The sequence below is a fragment of the Poecilia formosa genome, unplaced genomic scaffold, assembly GCF_000485575.1.
Source record: "Poecilia formosa unplaced genomic scaffold, Poecilia_formosa-5.1.2 Scaffold197, whole genome shotgun sequence".
NCBI lineage: Eukaryota > Metazoa > Chordata > Actinopteri > Cyprinodontiformes > Poeciliidae > Poecilia > Poecilia formosa.
The window spans coordinates 663362-678015 of NW_006800136.1; the positions used below are offsets into that span (position 1 = coordinate 663362).

The window sequence follows — 14654 nt, forward strand, 5'->3', positions numbered from 1 at the left end:
ACCTCATTATAAGAACAGAGTGTAACGCCAAGAGTGCCACAGAGGTTCAGGTAATCATCCCTCAGTTGAAGAAAGTTGTCTGATCTTCAGCTCATCTGTCAACGCTAGCCTCGAGTGACTGCAGCGAACCCAAACACACACACGCAGACCCACGTGTGTCAGAGATGGAGACTAATTTCTGAATTTAAAGCATTACTTTCCTAATTTTTCTCCAGTGTTTTCGCCTGCGGTAAACAAGCCGGGGCGAAATGTAAACACGTTGATACAGATTCTGTCTCCGCGCTTCCTGTTGCTGACCGTGACCTTTGCGCAGGGATCAGTTTGCACACACTCACAGCAGATGACATGGCATAAATTACAGCAGAGGTTTATCAACCCCCGTCTAATAAACACTTTTCTGAGATGTAAACACTCTCGGGGCTAATCATCATTATCTCTTGTTCAAAATGTTAGAAATGCATACAATGTGAAAGCAAATATTGTACGGCAAATTTTGCTGAACCATACACAGTTCAGTCTGAAGTTTATAGTGGATACAACAAACATGTTAGTGAAGGTGAATTGGTCAAATGAGACGTCACTTTATTAACTACAAACAAAAATCACATGAGTGGAGGAACGTTAACATTGCAAATAACCTTTAACTTATCAGGGAAATGGTGGTGGCAGCATCATGAGAAGATGTGCAGAGTTGTTGAGAAGATAGATTGAGCTGAACACTCTTGGAGGAAAACCAAAGGTTGCTATGAATTAAAATACTTATATGTGTTTAGAAAGGCCTAGTCAAAGTCCACACCTAAATCCAATTGAGATTCTGTGCCAAGAATCGAAAATCGAGTTGGCACCTCAAAAGATTTACAGCTAAAATTGCGGTGTCAGATTGTTTCATTAAGTGTTAAATACACAACTTTTCCAATTTTTGTTCGTCAAAATTTGAAAAACCGTGAGAATTTTCCCACCGCTAACAATTATGCAGTTCTGTGTTGGTGGGTTGCGTGAAATTCAGATAAAAAAAACAGTAAAGTTTGAAGTTATAGCATGAAAAGGTTTAAGAGAGACGGATAAGAAATTCCACATACATAGTTTGTCACTTCACTTTAAGAAAGTTTAAGACCCTTGAAATCGAGATGGAATATTATGAACTCTGCATCTCTATTTTTATCTTTTCACTGCAGGACTGCAGCATCCTGACCCCACACATTGGCATCGTTTCTGCTCTATTTTTAAATTAATTCACATTGTCTGGCCAAGAAAACAGCATTGTAATTGAATGAATGTGAAGCACAAGTATGGAATAAATGTTTGGATTTGTTCAAACAAATCCAAACAAATTTTGCGAGCAAAAATACAAAGCCAAAAAAAAAAAAAAAGACTAGAGGCCATTTAATTGACCGGTGATACTGGATGTCCTGGAATCCAGTGACAATTTGACATGAAAGGAACATAAATGATTAAAAACAACAAAAAAAAAACACAGTTCTATGAAAATTAAGTTTAAAGAAGTGATTTCAAATAATTAAATGAACAAAAAATAAAAACAAAGTTACAATTAACAGGACTTAAGCTTTTGCATTAAAGCCATGCTTTCTGTGGTTTTTGCTTGAGGTAGCTGCAAATCCTGAAATTAATGTGCACAGTTTGGCACCAATCATGTGGAATTCCACAGTTAACTGAAGCCACATTTGGCTCTTCGTGCACGAGAGCAATGTGCAAAGGAAGAATGAAAGGAAAACGTAGCAAACAGAAGCCAGAGATCTGAAGAGCCTATTCACCTTGAATAACTCCCTTTGGAGAGAAAAAAAAACAAAACAAAAAGCCCTAACAGGAAAACAAGAAAGGTTTCGGGAAGAGGTTAAGAAAGTTTGATGATCTTTGACACAGAGAGCGAAACAGAGGCGTGACGGCGAATGAGAAGATGAATTTGATTTAAAACAAAAGATTCCCAAGAGTCACTGCGTCAACTATCGTCTGTTTGAATGTCCTGGGAATTGGTGTGCGGCAATCAAAAGGGTTGGAAATATGATATTCCAGACATTTCCTGTCACGTTTTTTTTCTTTTTTCTTATTTTGCCACATGTTGGTACATCTAAAAAAGAAATAAAAAAAAAGCAACACACACACACACGTCAACACAAGAAAGAATATTGAACCACAAGAGAATAACTGAATTTTCGTCAGTGACGACAGAGCATCTACAGAACGTAGATGTCAGGTCACTGACACTCAGCTTGCATTGCTTTGTGACACACATATATGTGTATTGCATCTCTATGTTGTTTTGCTCGTGCTACAAAAGTTGCATGTGATTTCATGCGCTCATATGTGCATGCATTTTATAGGACGTTGTAAATTATTGTTTGTCAGACGTCTTTTTGGGGGGGGCTGATTGCACAGCTTGATTCTGATTGGCTTAGATGCCCTTTAACTTCTATGGAGACACACTGTGTTAAAGATATCTGCAACAAAATGATGGCAGCATGTAGCTGAATTATTGCCTGCTTTAAAACAGACTCATAAAAATGTTATCTAGGGTTGAGTTCAGATATTCATGACCTCACAGTGTCAGAGTTTAGGAGGTGGACTTTTTGAAAAGAGGAGGAGAAAACCAAAACACGAAAAAGAGAAAGTAGAGATGGAACAAGGGCAGAATATTCAGCAAAATGAGAGGCTAAAGGACGCTGACTGCAGCAGCTGGACGCTTCGTATTACATTGCATCGCCAGCTGACGAGGATATCGTCTGTAAACGACCTGCGCTGACCTTTGGGTGGGGAGAAGCATTGAGGAAAACTTAGATAGGGGAGTGGAGCCTAAGAGAGAGGTAGAACTACCAGACTGACAGTGATGGGACACAAACAAGAGGAGTTAGTGGTGAGAGACAGGGGCTGGTCTCAGGTTGAGAGGCGTAGGTAGAAAAACCGTTTTTATCATCCACGGATGATAAACACACACACATATATCGCTACATGTTCCACGTCTTTTTCTCTGCATCCCTTATAGTTCTAGTTCCGCCCTTGGGCACAAACCAGTAGAAATAAGAGTGGAAAGCAGTAAGGAGAAGAGTCGATTCCTTATTTCAGTGGACTGCTGCTGCTTCTGTTCTACCATCTTGATACGTTTTATCACAGTTTATCTCTTTTGATTTCCCCGCTTTCCGTTTTTTTTTTTTTTTTAGTTTTTTTTTCTCTATTCAGCTATTTCTTCCCATCAAAAACTGTTTCAACGTCTCCCCGGTCGCACCAGTCGTATGGTATGACATAAACAAGTCGGTGAACGTGAGCCCTCTTTTTAAAAGTACTCGTCCTCGCTTTATTTACCTACACCGCCTCGCCCTTCCCTCTACCTCTCCTTCACGCTGTCTCTAGACCGTTTCTTGTTCACACAGCACCTTATGCTGCAGTATCACCGTAAAGTGCTGCAAGGTCATCATCGCTACAGCAACTGAGTCAACCGCGCTCAAAGCAAGGACGAAGCGGTTAATGGTGTCAGGTCCAGCCTCATGTCATGGCCATATGGTCAGAACGGCAGAAAGACGTTGTCTTTAAACGACGTTGCGCCATCAATGCAGCCTCTGCTGAGTCTGTAGCAACAAGCTTAGATGTCGCAGCAGCAATGGGTTGAGGTTAAGGTGCAATGTTGAAATGTTGAAATGTTGAAATGTGTTATTTTAAAATTTAGTAGAAAAGTAACCTCAGATTCTATAAACTATGCAAATAAATAAGTAGTTGGTTACAGACATCCATCAAAGTTACTATGATAATCATCTTCCACTATTAAAAGGTGCAAAACTAATAAAAATGTCAATTAGTTAAAGACTTGTTTAAATTCCTTCAGATATTCTGTTCCATCATCCTCGACCAAAACAGCTATTTAAAACATTTGTCTTAAACTACTTTTTATTTGGCATGAAAGGGATGATTTGGACTCCTTAAAGTTAGATTTTGGGAATTTATTGGTAATTGTTTTCCTACATATCAACATGAGCTTGATGATTATTAAGCTCGTGGGTAACAAGCTGGTCAGATGAGCATTGTTTGTTTTCACGGACTTTAGCCATTTGTAACAACTCCAACAAAAGATGGCAATATCAATGGATTATAATGCGACATGATTAAATTTGTCTAATGCATGTTTAAATTAAATTAAATTCAATTTAAATTAAATTTAAATTAATTCCAGTTTAAATGCATAAAATCCACTTCGATCCCAGGCATAGACAAAGTCAAATGTAGTTGAAAATCCAAATTGTTGAAAAGTTATTTGTGCGAGAAAGCCCGGCTGATTACATTAACTTGAATTTGCAGCAATCCCTCCTTTTGAACAAGCACATATATATTTTATTTTGAATAATTCAGGTTGGCCGCTCTTTATTCGTATTTGCTCAAGTGTGTTCAGTTAATGAAAGAAAAATGTTAAAAGCAAAAGCCTGCTCGGCCGCCCTTTTGAAATGAGGTAAGTTAATCACAAACAATAGACATCTTTATTCCTCCTTTCACTTTCTGAACACATTTTCTCCTTGCTTAGACAGAGGACAAAACCATCTCCTCTATATATTTCCAATTAAAATTTGGCAAAGGGCCATGATTCCAAAAAATACCTTAGACTTTAGAAGGATTTATGAGCAACACCGCAGAGCATGGATTCATTACTTTTCTTCTACCAATCAATCGCCACACAAGCAAGTAAGAATGCAGAACATACAGTATCTGCCCAACCTCTTTAAAACGTGGTACTGACATTTTACAAAATATTCTTGAAGCTCTTTTATTTACTTCATCTTACTCACTAAAGTATGCCACAAAGACATATTGACTGAACGAAGTGACGGATCTGCATCAATTTCAGAAGAAATGCACCAAAAGCATGCATGAAAGAAACCAGGGTGTTGCTGTTCAAGACCTAACCATGTGCACAAGTGCCCCGCCATTTCTCGCGTGCTCTCTCGACGCATAGCTTTCCCTCGCTCTCACACAAACGCACACATAAACAAACTCAATCTATGCCTCGCTCCTTCAGCGATAAGACAAACAGAGGGGAGGACAGACGACAAGTGCAGCCAAGTGGCACGTGCGCAATCTGTTGTCTGCACCGTGATATCAACGCAACTGCTTAAAGAGCCCTGTGTGCAAACATAAAAGAAGGAGCATTTACGTGTGAGTTAGACAAGAGACGCACGAATGCGCAGTCTTGGTGTGTGCTGCGCAGAAAAGGTAATGAAATGATTTGCGTGCGATGCATATACGGATATTGTTGTGCAGGGGCCATATTCTGCAGTATGGCTTGTGATGCCACCGAGGTGTAATGCAGCGCCAGCGGAGGGTGTCACTGAGTTCATGGACATAAACCAAGCCACCGCCAGACTAGTCTGCTCCTCTCAGGAATAGCAATGGCCGAGGTGTGCGTGCGTGTGTGCCTGCATGTGTGTGAGTATTTGTGAGTGTTTTTTAAAAAAAGAGTGTGGGTGGGAAGATTGAAAAAGATTGGAAAACAGCTAAAAGAAGAGGAGGATTCACAGGGGCTGGAAGACAGATCGATGGACAGACAGGCAGTCTCTCGAGAAAAGACAGTGAGTGATAGATGTCCAGGGGACATAGAAACATCTCAGGCAACAGGGAGAGAAAAAAAAAACACCCACTTTAGAAAAAAAAAAGAAAAAATCCTTCTAGTTTGATTTCACCACATCGGCATGTGGCATTTCAAGCACATAGGCCGTTATTACTCATGAAAAATTGCAAACAGCAACTCGCACACACACATACGCGCACACACACACGCATTCTCTTCTGCACAGAGGCATGCAGAAAGCCCTTTTAAGGTTAGTTCTGTCACTCCTACTCTGACACTAAAGCACATGTCAACCTGGATAGACGTGCAGCCATGAATAAGGGAGACGTGTAAACAACGAGAAGGCAGACAGTGACAGGCAGATGGACGGACAGGTAGACTGGTGCGAAGGCACAAGTGGCATGGCCTGTGAAAAAAAAAAAAAAAAAAAAAAACTGAGCGTAGATATTCGTTGAATAATGAGATAGGAGCCCAAACAGACAAGAGGGAAACGGAGAGGTTTCAGAGAGAGAGGGAACATAAATCGAGACAGAAATATTTCATAAGCGATCGGGGAGATGAAAATCTCTGGCAGGGTATGGATCACGAAAAGCGAGACGATTGCTGAAAGATGCTAAACGGCTGAAATACTTTTAGCCATTAAGATCAATAAATAGAATATATTTTAGAAGATCTTTTTTTTTAAATGGTGGGAATTTTTCACATTCTGAAGTCTGGAATTTTAGATCTAATCAGGAAATACCAAAGAAGTGGATGTTCCCTGAAAGAAAACATCTCCAGCTTTCCAAAATCCCTCTTACTCTCTCTCTCTCTCTCTCTCTCTCTCACTCACTCACGCACACGCACACACACACACGCACGCACGCACGCACGCACACACACACACACACACACACACGAACGGAGCGGCACAAAATCTCTTTTCTCATCATCAGAAAAGGCATCGGGCACAACGGGGGGATAATCTGTACTCTTCAGTCGTCTATGACCAATGATTCAGTTTGACACCTTAATCTGTGGAAATCACAGAGGACTCCTCCATGGAGCCAACTGTATTTACTACAGATTACATCTTCCACTGGTGTGCATTAGTCCAGTGACAGCTTTGCAGACTGCAGGGAAAACAGCAATCACATGCCACTGACAAACTCCTCGTGATTTTTGCCACTCAGTGAATGGCCTTGCGGGACTCCCCCCAGAGCCCATCAGCGGTGCGAGTGGCTGTCAATCCGCTGCTTTAAAGCGCCATGTGGAACTCCCGCTTTCAGAGACATTCTCCTAATGTGACCTTTGTCAGTGAATCCTCCCTGTTTTCTTTACCCTTGATAACAGATGAACTTAAATCAGGCCAGAAAATGCGCTCATTTAATGGCACATGTGAACTAGTTTCCGTCACTCAAGCAAACGCTAGAGACAGCAGGGAATTTGTGTTGCTTTTCTTCAATGGGACAGGTAAGATAATGATACTAGAAGGAAGAAGAAATGTGCCGTACCTAGCCGCTAACAGGTCTCTTTTTAGAATGGATGTTGTTGTTAAAAGTCGACAAAATGTTAGCTATTTACGGTATTAGTAAGGTCTTCTAAAATAAAGTCAGATGAAGCACAAATATGTGGGAAACTATCTGTGCCAAACTAACTACTATTCCAAGACATCAGTAGATAAAAGAACGGCTCAAGAGAGTGTCGCAAAGTTGTCTGCTCCGCGTCTTCTTCAGATCTTTTCATGTCCGTTTCCGTCAGCGGTTCTTGGTGCAGCACCACCGCAGGCGAAAGGCAAGAGCAACAAGTTTTTCAAAGGGTTTTGTTCATTTGACACAGTGCAGCGTGAAAGTGAACCGCACTAGCTGAAAATGTAGCAAATCTTTCAATTTTGGTCCCCAGTTGAACCGAGTCTACCGCACCGTCAGGCGTGAAAACATGCTCGGTGTCTTTTTGCTCTTGCTACCCTATACTCTAATGACCTTGTGGCTCTCTGTACCCTGATCTGCAGAGAAGAATTTTCTTTTTTTTGGCCAGACAGAGAGAGAGAGAGACAGAGAGACGCTGAATGAACCATAATGAACCCCTAAGACAAAGAATCAGACAGAAAGCTGCAGAGAGAGAGAGAAAGAGAGAGCAACAAAGGCAAGGATTTGTGAGAATGCAAAACTGTGAAACAGAAAGAGAGGTGTTGAGATCAGAGGCTGAGAAGGATGTGTACACAATAACAACGGACATGGCACCGATGAAAAGCAGAGTGTAACGAATCGGTTCGAAAAGCACAACGTGGAGCCGCACAAATAAATGCTGCAAAAATTATTTGGACAGAAAGAAGACTTATTGCGCTTCCAGCGACGTGCATATTAGTGGGTGGACCACCCACATGTCTTCATGATTTCTTCTTTTACAAATGGAAGTTCAGTTTTCAGATTCGGTGTTTGATTTCTGTAACATCGGAGCTGCACACTTAGAAGTTCTTCCCTCACAACATAAGAATCTGTGGCTCTAAGCAATGAAGCTTTTACCTCGCCAGCCTGTTGATCCAGACCGTTCGAGTTTCAAAAGCAAGCTTAGCAACTGGCAAACAGCACTGGTATTGCATTTGGTAAATAAGATGAACCGGGCCTTTGTTTCAGTTTGCATGAAAGCAAGACACAAAACATCACAGGCAACAGGATCATAGGTGGCAAAAGTGAATGAAAATATCAGCGGATATTAAGAAATCTTAAAGATTAGATAAATAAACTGTTTATTTTTCCCCCAGAATAGAAACTGGAAATAAAATACATTCCTTATTTAGGTCTGCTCTCTCTTCTTCCTCATGAATGAGAAAGTTCACATCTTCTTACATTTCCAGTTCAATATAAATGGCAGAACAGCACCCTCCATATACACACACACACACACACACACACACACACATATATATATATATATATATATATATATATATATATATATATATATATATATTCATTCATATAATAAAACTGTGTAAAATTTTACACAATTTCCAAATAAAGGTTTAGAGAAAAGATCAATCAATCAAGTTCATTTGTAATAGCACATTTCGGCAACAAGACAGTGCTTTTCATCATAAAAACATAAAATTAGAAATATCACATAGTCGACAATTGTGAAAATTAGCATCAGGTGTAGCATTTCGTCAAGTGCCATCATTAAAATCAACTTTTGATTTGAGTAAATTCATTCAATAAGGGTAAAAAATGAGTTAGTTCACAGCCAAAACCAAAAAAAAATTTTGGTTCGCTTTTTCAAACACAATTTGTCCAAACATATTTTTGTTTCCTACTGGAAGCAATCTTATTATTTTGGAGCGGTAAAGCCAGAGTTCTGACTTGAACCTGATGAAGAATTTTTGACAAAAACTAAAGGTTATTAATGTCAGTTCAAGTTACCAACATTAAAATAATCGGTCAGTAAATGAAAGAAGGGCTTGGTTGATGCACATTTTCAACAAGACGTCCCAAAAAGAAACGTGATTGCTTATCTTTTGAGAGAAACAAACTTATTGGTTGAATAAAGATAATTCAAGCAATAATTAGGAATTTTAAAACAACTGAAATAAGGACCAACCAAAATGGCAAACAGGTAAAGAAAATCTCAGCTGTTAGATTACACACCTGCAATAAAAGATAAATGTAATTTAGCTTCTTTTTTTTCTACCAGAGGGGCCAACTAATGATGTCTAACAATAGATTTGTAGCACACCCGACCTCTGAACAGCATCTGGGAGGGGCCAGTTCACAAAACAAGATGCACCTTTTCTACAGCCATGATGTCCTTGCCCCACATCCTCTGCCTGTTTCTCAATAAAGTTACAATTGTACATCATCTGTAAAAGGGAGCTTTGTCATTTTATAACTTTACTTCCCTAAAAGGAGAAACACCAAATCCTTTTTTTTTTCCTTTTCTTGTTATTTTACATTTTTAACTGGTTGGTTTATGCTTCCTTGGGAGCAAATCTGCAACTTTTCTTTGGTCCTTTTGATCCCTGTAGGGTTTGCTTGCATGTAGGGTTTGCTTGCATGTCAGAGTATAACAGACGGCCAGAATGACGCTAGATTTTTGAATCATTTCCTGAGTGCAGTCTGAAGTCTAAAGCAGCAATCGTCTTGCTGGTAAGTTGGAGTAATGCAGTGAAAATGAAACTGTGCTTTTTTTTTTCATTCATTCCTCCATGCAAAAGGATTTAATACAATTTGCAACAAACGCACAAATCAAAGTGTTTTCTTCAGAAACTCATGCTAATCTCTGCAGTTTTTTTTTTTTTTAAACTGAGTTATTGTTTGTCAGCTCAGGTCTTTGCCCCGTTAAAACTGCTCAAGTCCAACTAACACTGATTTTGGCTGTGAACTAGTTCATTCAGACGCATCCCTTAGCATCCAGATCGCGAATAAAAGATACGAAAGGACAGGATGAATAATAATAATAAAAAAACAACATAATTGACATAGAGCTTTGTTTCTAAGTAAGCACATAACCTCAGACACATAAACCCAGTAAACAGTAAAGACTTACTGCCTCTCTGCACGGACTCATCTGACTGCTGCTGAGGGGAGAACGGGAAGCGAAAACCTCATGCTTGCTTCGCGGCAGTCCTCTCTCTTTCACTCCCTCTGTTACTCGCCCCTCTCTCCTCCTTCTCTTCTTTCCCTTCACTTTCACCCTCCCCTGCCTCTCTTCCTTCATACCTTCTCCTCCTCCTCCTTCTTTTCCTCCCTCCCTCGCTCCCTCTCTTGGCAGAGCCTTACTGTATTCAGCAACACCAGTCTCCATATAAGGCGGCCCCGCTAAACATGTCGCACATAATTTATCCACGGCAGGCAGCAAGTTCACCTTTCACAGCTCACACTTGGACCGCATGAGAGAGAGAGAGAGAGAGAGAGAGAGAGAGAGAGAGAGAGAGAGAGAGGACGGAGTGTTGTAGTCCAACTTCAGCTGCGTTCCACAAAATTTCACACTCGGTAAAGGTGCGCGCGCAACTGTTTTGAGTGCGCGCGTGTGTTAACAAATGCTAACAGCCAGACCGTGAAAACGCTACCTGGAGACCAGTACGCGGCTCACCTACCTACATCGTTTCCCCGCCTCTTTGCATCCCTGCCCGCCTGTGAATCTTTGCAGATGCTGTGAAAAGCTGTGTCCACCTACAAGCCCACTTTTTCCTCAAGCTCTTGTCTGCGCTGCCGCCTTTAAAATCTGACTGACAGGGATAAAAAAAAAATCATAATAATAAAAATAATAAAAAGAAAGAAAAATAACCCTTCAAGAAATAAGTTGTTTTTTTTAAGAGGATTTAAACGTCTTTGTTTTGTGACCGAAACGGGAAACGGCAGCAAGAAAAGGTTGAGGTGAAATAAAGTGTCAACAAACGAGATCCCCGCAGAGTGCTTCCTGGTTGTGAGCATCAGCGCAACTCTCTGTGATGATGGCTCAGTTTCTGCGCTATCAAAAAAAAAAGAACCCTGCTGACCTCTCCTCCGCCTCTTTCTTCCTAACACACTCACAGAGAAACAAGAAAAAAAAAAAACAAAATAAAACACCATCCAGACAGCAGTTGCAAAACTGATGAAAACAAAAAGCGGTGAGTTACAGAAAAAGACAGATTGGGAGGAAGGGAAAAAAAATAATAGCAACTCTTTGAGTAGTGGTTCTGGCTGGTATTTTCCTGCCTCCTCCACAGCTTCAGTCCACTCACAGGACAGCAAGAGTCACAGCTCTGTTGCCATGGCGTCTAACTCCATCAAACGCTACGTCAGGTGCGTGTGTTATGTGTGCGAGCATCTGTGACCGTGCCGGCGGTTTTTTTTTTTTCTTCTTTTTTTGCTCATCAAAGTGTGTGTGTGCGTGTATGTGTGTATACGAGCTGCATGCAGGTGGGTGTTGCCAAGTGATTCAGAGCCACATCACCGGTTGCAATATATCAGGTTTGTTTGGGATTTATCACCGCACTGGCTTTTGTGTGTACGAGTTTGTATGCGAGAGTGGAAGAGTAAGGTGTTGATTGAACAGCAGCCTGCAGTCTGCTCTCAAAAGCACCTATGATGAATCTCTGCGCTGCTCAACGTGTTAATGTTTAGCTCCAGCTACTATAAATATTTATCAGCTCCTCATAGAGCCAGAGCAACTCACCGTGGGGCCCCAGCTTGTGTGGAAATTTTGATTTTCGCCCCGCATTGTCTTGTGCCCTAAAAAGGTCCTGCAGCTGCTTTGCAGGATTATGCTGAACTTTTAACAGGTTCAAAAATGTATGTCATCGTTGTTGTTGTTGTTTGTGTTTGTAGGAACGAAACAAATTCTAAAATATACATATATCTATACCAGCAATAATATTCAGAGAGAAGCTACAGAATTTATTATAGTTAATTTATTGTCAGTGACCGTGGAGTAAAGATATCAGCGATTGATGCACATTAGAGAAGGCGCCGGGCCAATGTTACAATATATTATAAAAACACAAAGTTAATAAAGTATATTAAACCTTTAATTGTGGCTAATCACATTTAGAGCCAGCCCAAAGCATAAGCAAACAAAGCAGCTGCTTGGGCTCCCCTGAGAGTGGGTGGCCTCTCGCTTGGACTATAGATGCTAAAACTTTACATCTGTGTTTAAATTTATTGAGAGCAACACAGCTTTTAGACTTCAAATATTTCTGGAGAGTAAAATTATTTCCATTTTGATTAAAACTTAAAAAGAATATGCTAGTAAAAACCATGCTAAATAGAATATAACAGATATTTATGATAAGTCATAATTTACTGTTGATGGACTGATGGTGTTTGTAATGCACACTGTGATCGGTGGCAACTGCCAGAGCTCATGCTGTAACCAGGGTTAAAAACAGAGTGAACACACAACTTATTTACTATTTATTTATCAAATGATGTAAGGTCGGTAAGTCGAATTTCAGTCTGACTCTGTAAAACTAAATCTATCGAAAATGTTTTGCATATTTAGGGCGTTTAATGTTAAAAGCGAATCCTTTCATTTGACCTTTCCAGATTTATAAAGACATAAAACTGTTTAGTAGCCTCCTTTCAGCCAGCTGACCAGCAGTGTGCAGCAACAGGTGGTTGAAGGGCCAAGGTGTGTTACTTTGGTTCACTCTGACACTTTCACTGGCATCTCAAAGGATTTCAAACTGTAGAACAATGTGACTGAAAAAGTTGATCAGCCCCAAATTTTGTTCAACAATCAGAAACTTCCACAAGAATCAAAATTAGTTACTGTTTTTCCTTTTTGTTTAATTCTAAAGCACATAATGCGACTTCACAAATAAAATACGGTTCGATAGTAACTCAATCTCTGCTCTGCTTTTACCAAGCCCAAAGAAAAGTCTCATTTTGTTGTCTCAAGAACAACTTTTTACCTAATTTACAAAAAATAAACAAATCTTAAACATAGATACACCAAAAAGTCAAAAAAACAAAAAACAAACTCAGCTTCACATCCAGTGCTTACATTAACAGCTTTCACTCACTTCACCGGACAAAATGACTTTGGCAGGAACCAGAGAGTGCTTCGTAACACTGTGCAGACTTCATTCTCCTGAGAAATATTGCTGAGTTTTAATAATACAAATTCTCATTACACCTACGCTAATTAGCATTACCTTCCACACCAAACTGCAGCACACCAACCGGAGTTTTATATCCTCTTGGATTGGCTGCATTTGTCATTTTGCTCCCTCTAAAACAATGCAGAAAGATGCACTTTTTTTTTTCTTTTTTATGCAACAATCGTAACGTGTAAAAAATAAGGACGGTTATCCGTGGTCATGCCAACATGAATTGATATTATTTGTGCTTTAAAATGTGTAGTTGGGGCCTGCCCATAGCAATGCATAGGGAGAGCAGTGACTGACCTGCGAAGCAGGCACCTATTGTTAAATAATAGTACTCTCCCAGTGACAGGTTTTTAAGTCTAAAGCGAGAGACACAGTAATAAGGCGCCGAGGCACAGTGAGAGGTTTTGGACTTGCAGATAATTGCTGCAATTGCAGATAATTTAATGCGCACTAAGGTTCCCCCTCACTGCTCCGCTGATGTCTGTGTAAGAAACCGAGGACTTTCTCTCATTTACACGAGTTGGTGGCCCCCGTTCTGCTCATAGCAAAACAAAAGACATGGACTCTTGAACATATGTCCCCTGTGTTCCACACCATTAAAGACAGGCACGAGGGGGAGGGAGGAACAAAAAAGAAAAAAAGGTTTGAAAAAGAACAAAGTCGGGGCTAGTTTGGACAACGAAATCTGGTTCCATATATCATCCCTGATCTTCTCTGCTAAGCAAAGCCAGAGTTCGACTGAAGAGGAGAAGAAGTTCCACCAAGGGAGTTTTACAAATCGCACGGCTTGGAAAGTTCCTTCAGGGAATCCTGGTGTGATTCTGACAGCTTTTTAACATTCGCATCAGGCCAACGCTCTGTTCCTGAGTTTCTAATAATATGATCGTGTAGGCTGCCTGTGTCTGCAACGTGTGCCGAAATCGAAGGTATTCTGCAGTTTTACTTTGTGAGCGTAGTTGGGAATCGTGGCGTCTGTCCATAGGCTAACCCCCAAGCTAAGCCCCAGCAGCAAAACGATTCAAAAACATTCTAAATTCATCTCTGCATCTTATCACTTAGAAATAATTGGCATGAATATTGTTTACCGGAGGAGTGCTGGACCATCAAGATTGTGTTCGATCGACCGCGTTTGCATTTCCTTAACTTTCATCAGCAGATAAGTTAACTTGTGTTTTCTAACAATGTTTGGTTCAGAAACATAAATGGCTTCCTTCACCTTCTTTGGTAAACGGTATGTGTAAAGAGGCTTGTGACATAAACAATATTTATCATTCTTTGCAGCAGCGTAAACAAACAGGGAACATTCTAGAAAAATACAAACTTTATAGTGAACAAATATTTGGTTTCCAGAATAGTTCCTTTAAAAAAAATAAAAATATAATCTGTCTTTGAAATGAACTGGCATCATTCACCCAATGACATGAACCCTCATATGATGGATGGATGGATGGATGGATGGATGGATGGATGGATGGATGGATGGATGGATGGATGGATGGATGGATGGATGGATGGATGGATGGA

At 40.3% G+C, this 14654-nt stretch overlaps 1 protein-coding gene across 7 annotated transcripts in view; it reads right to left on the reverse strand.

The window, feature by feature from the left end:
• Nucleotides 1-14654, reverse strand: part of LOC103148065 (muscleblind-like protein 1) — a 73640-nt gene that overhangs the window by 56602 nt on the left and 2384 nt on the right. For 6 of the 7 annotated variants that reach the window (XM_007566681.2, XM_016678971.1, XM_007566679.2 and 3 more), the window contains exon 1: nt 10085-10232. The exons of the other annotated variant lie outside the window; for it this stretch is intronic. The gene's annotated coding sequence lies outside the window, so the exon portion shown is untranslated. Of the gene's footprint in view, nt 1-10084; nt 10233-14654 lie in introns of those variants that run through there. 7 annotated transcript variants of the gene reach the window in all.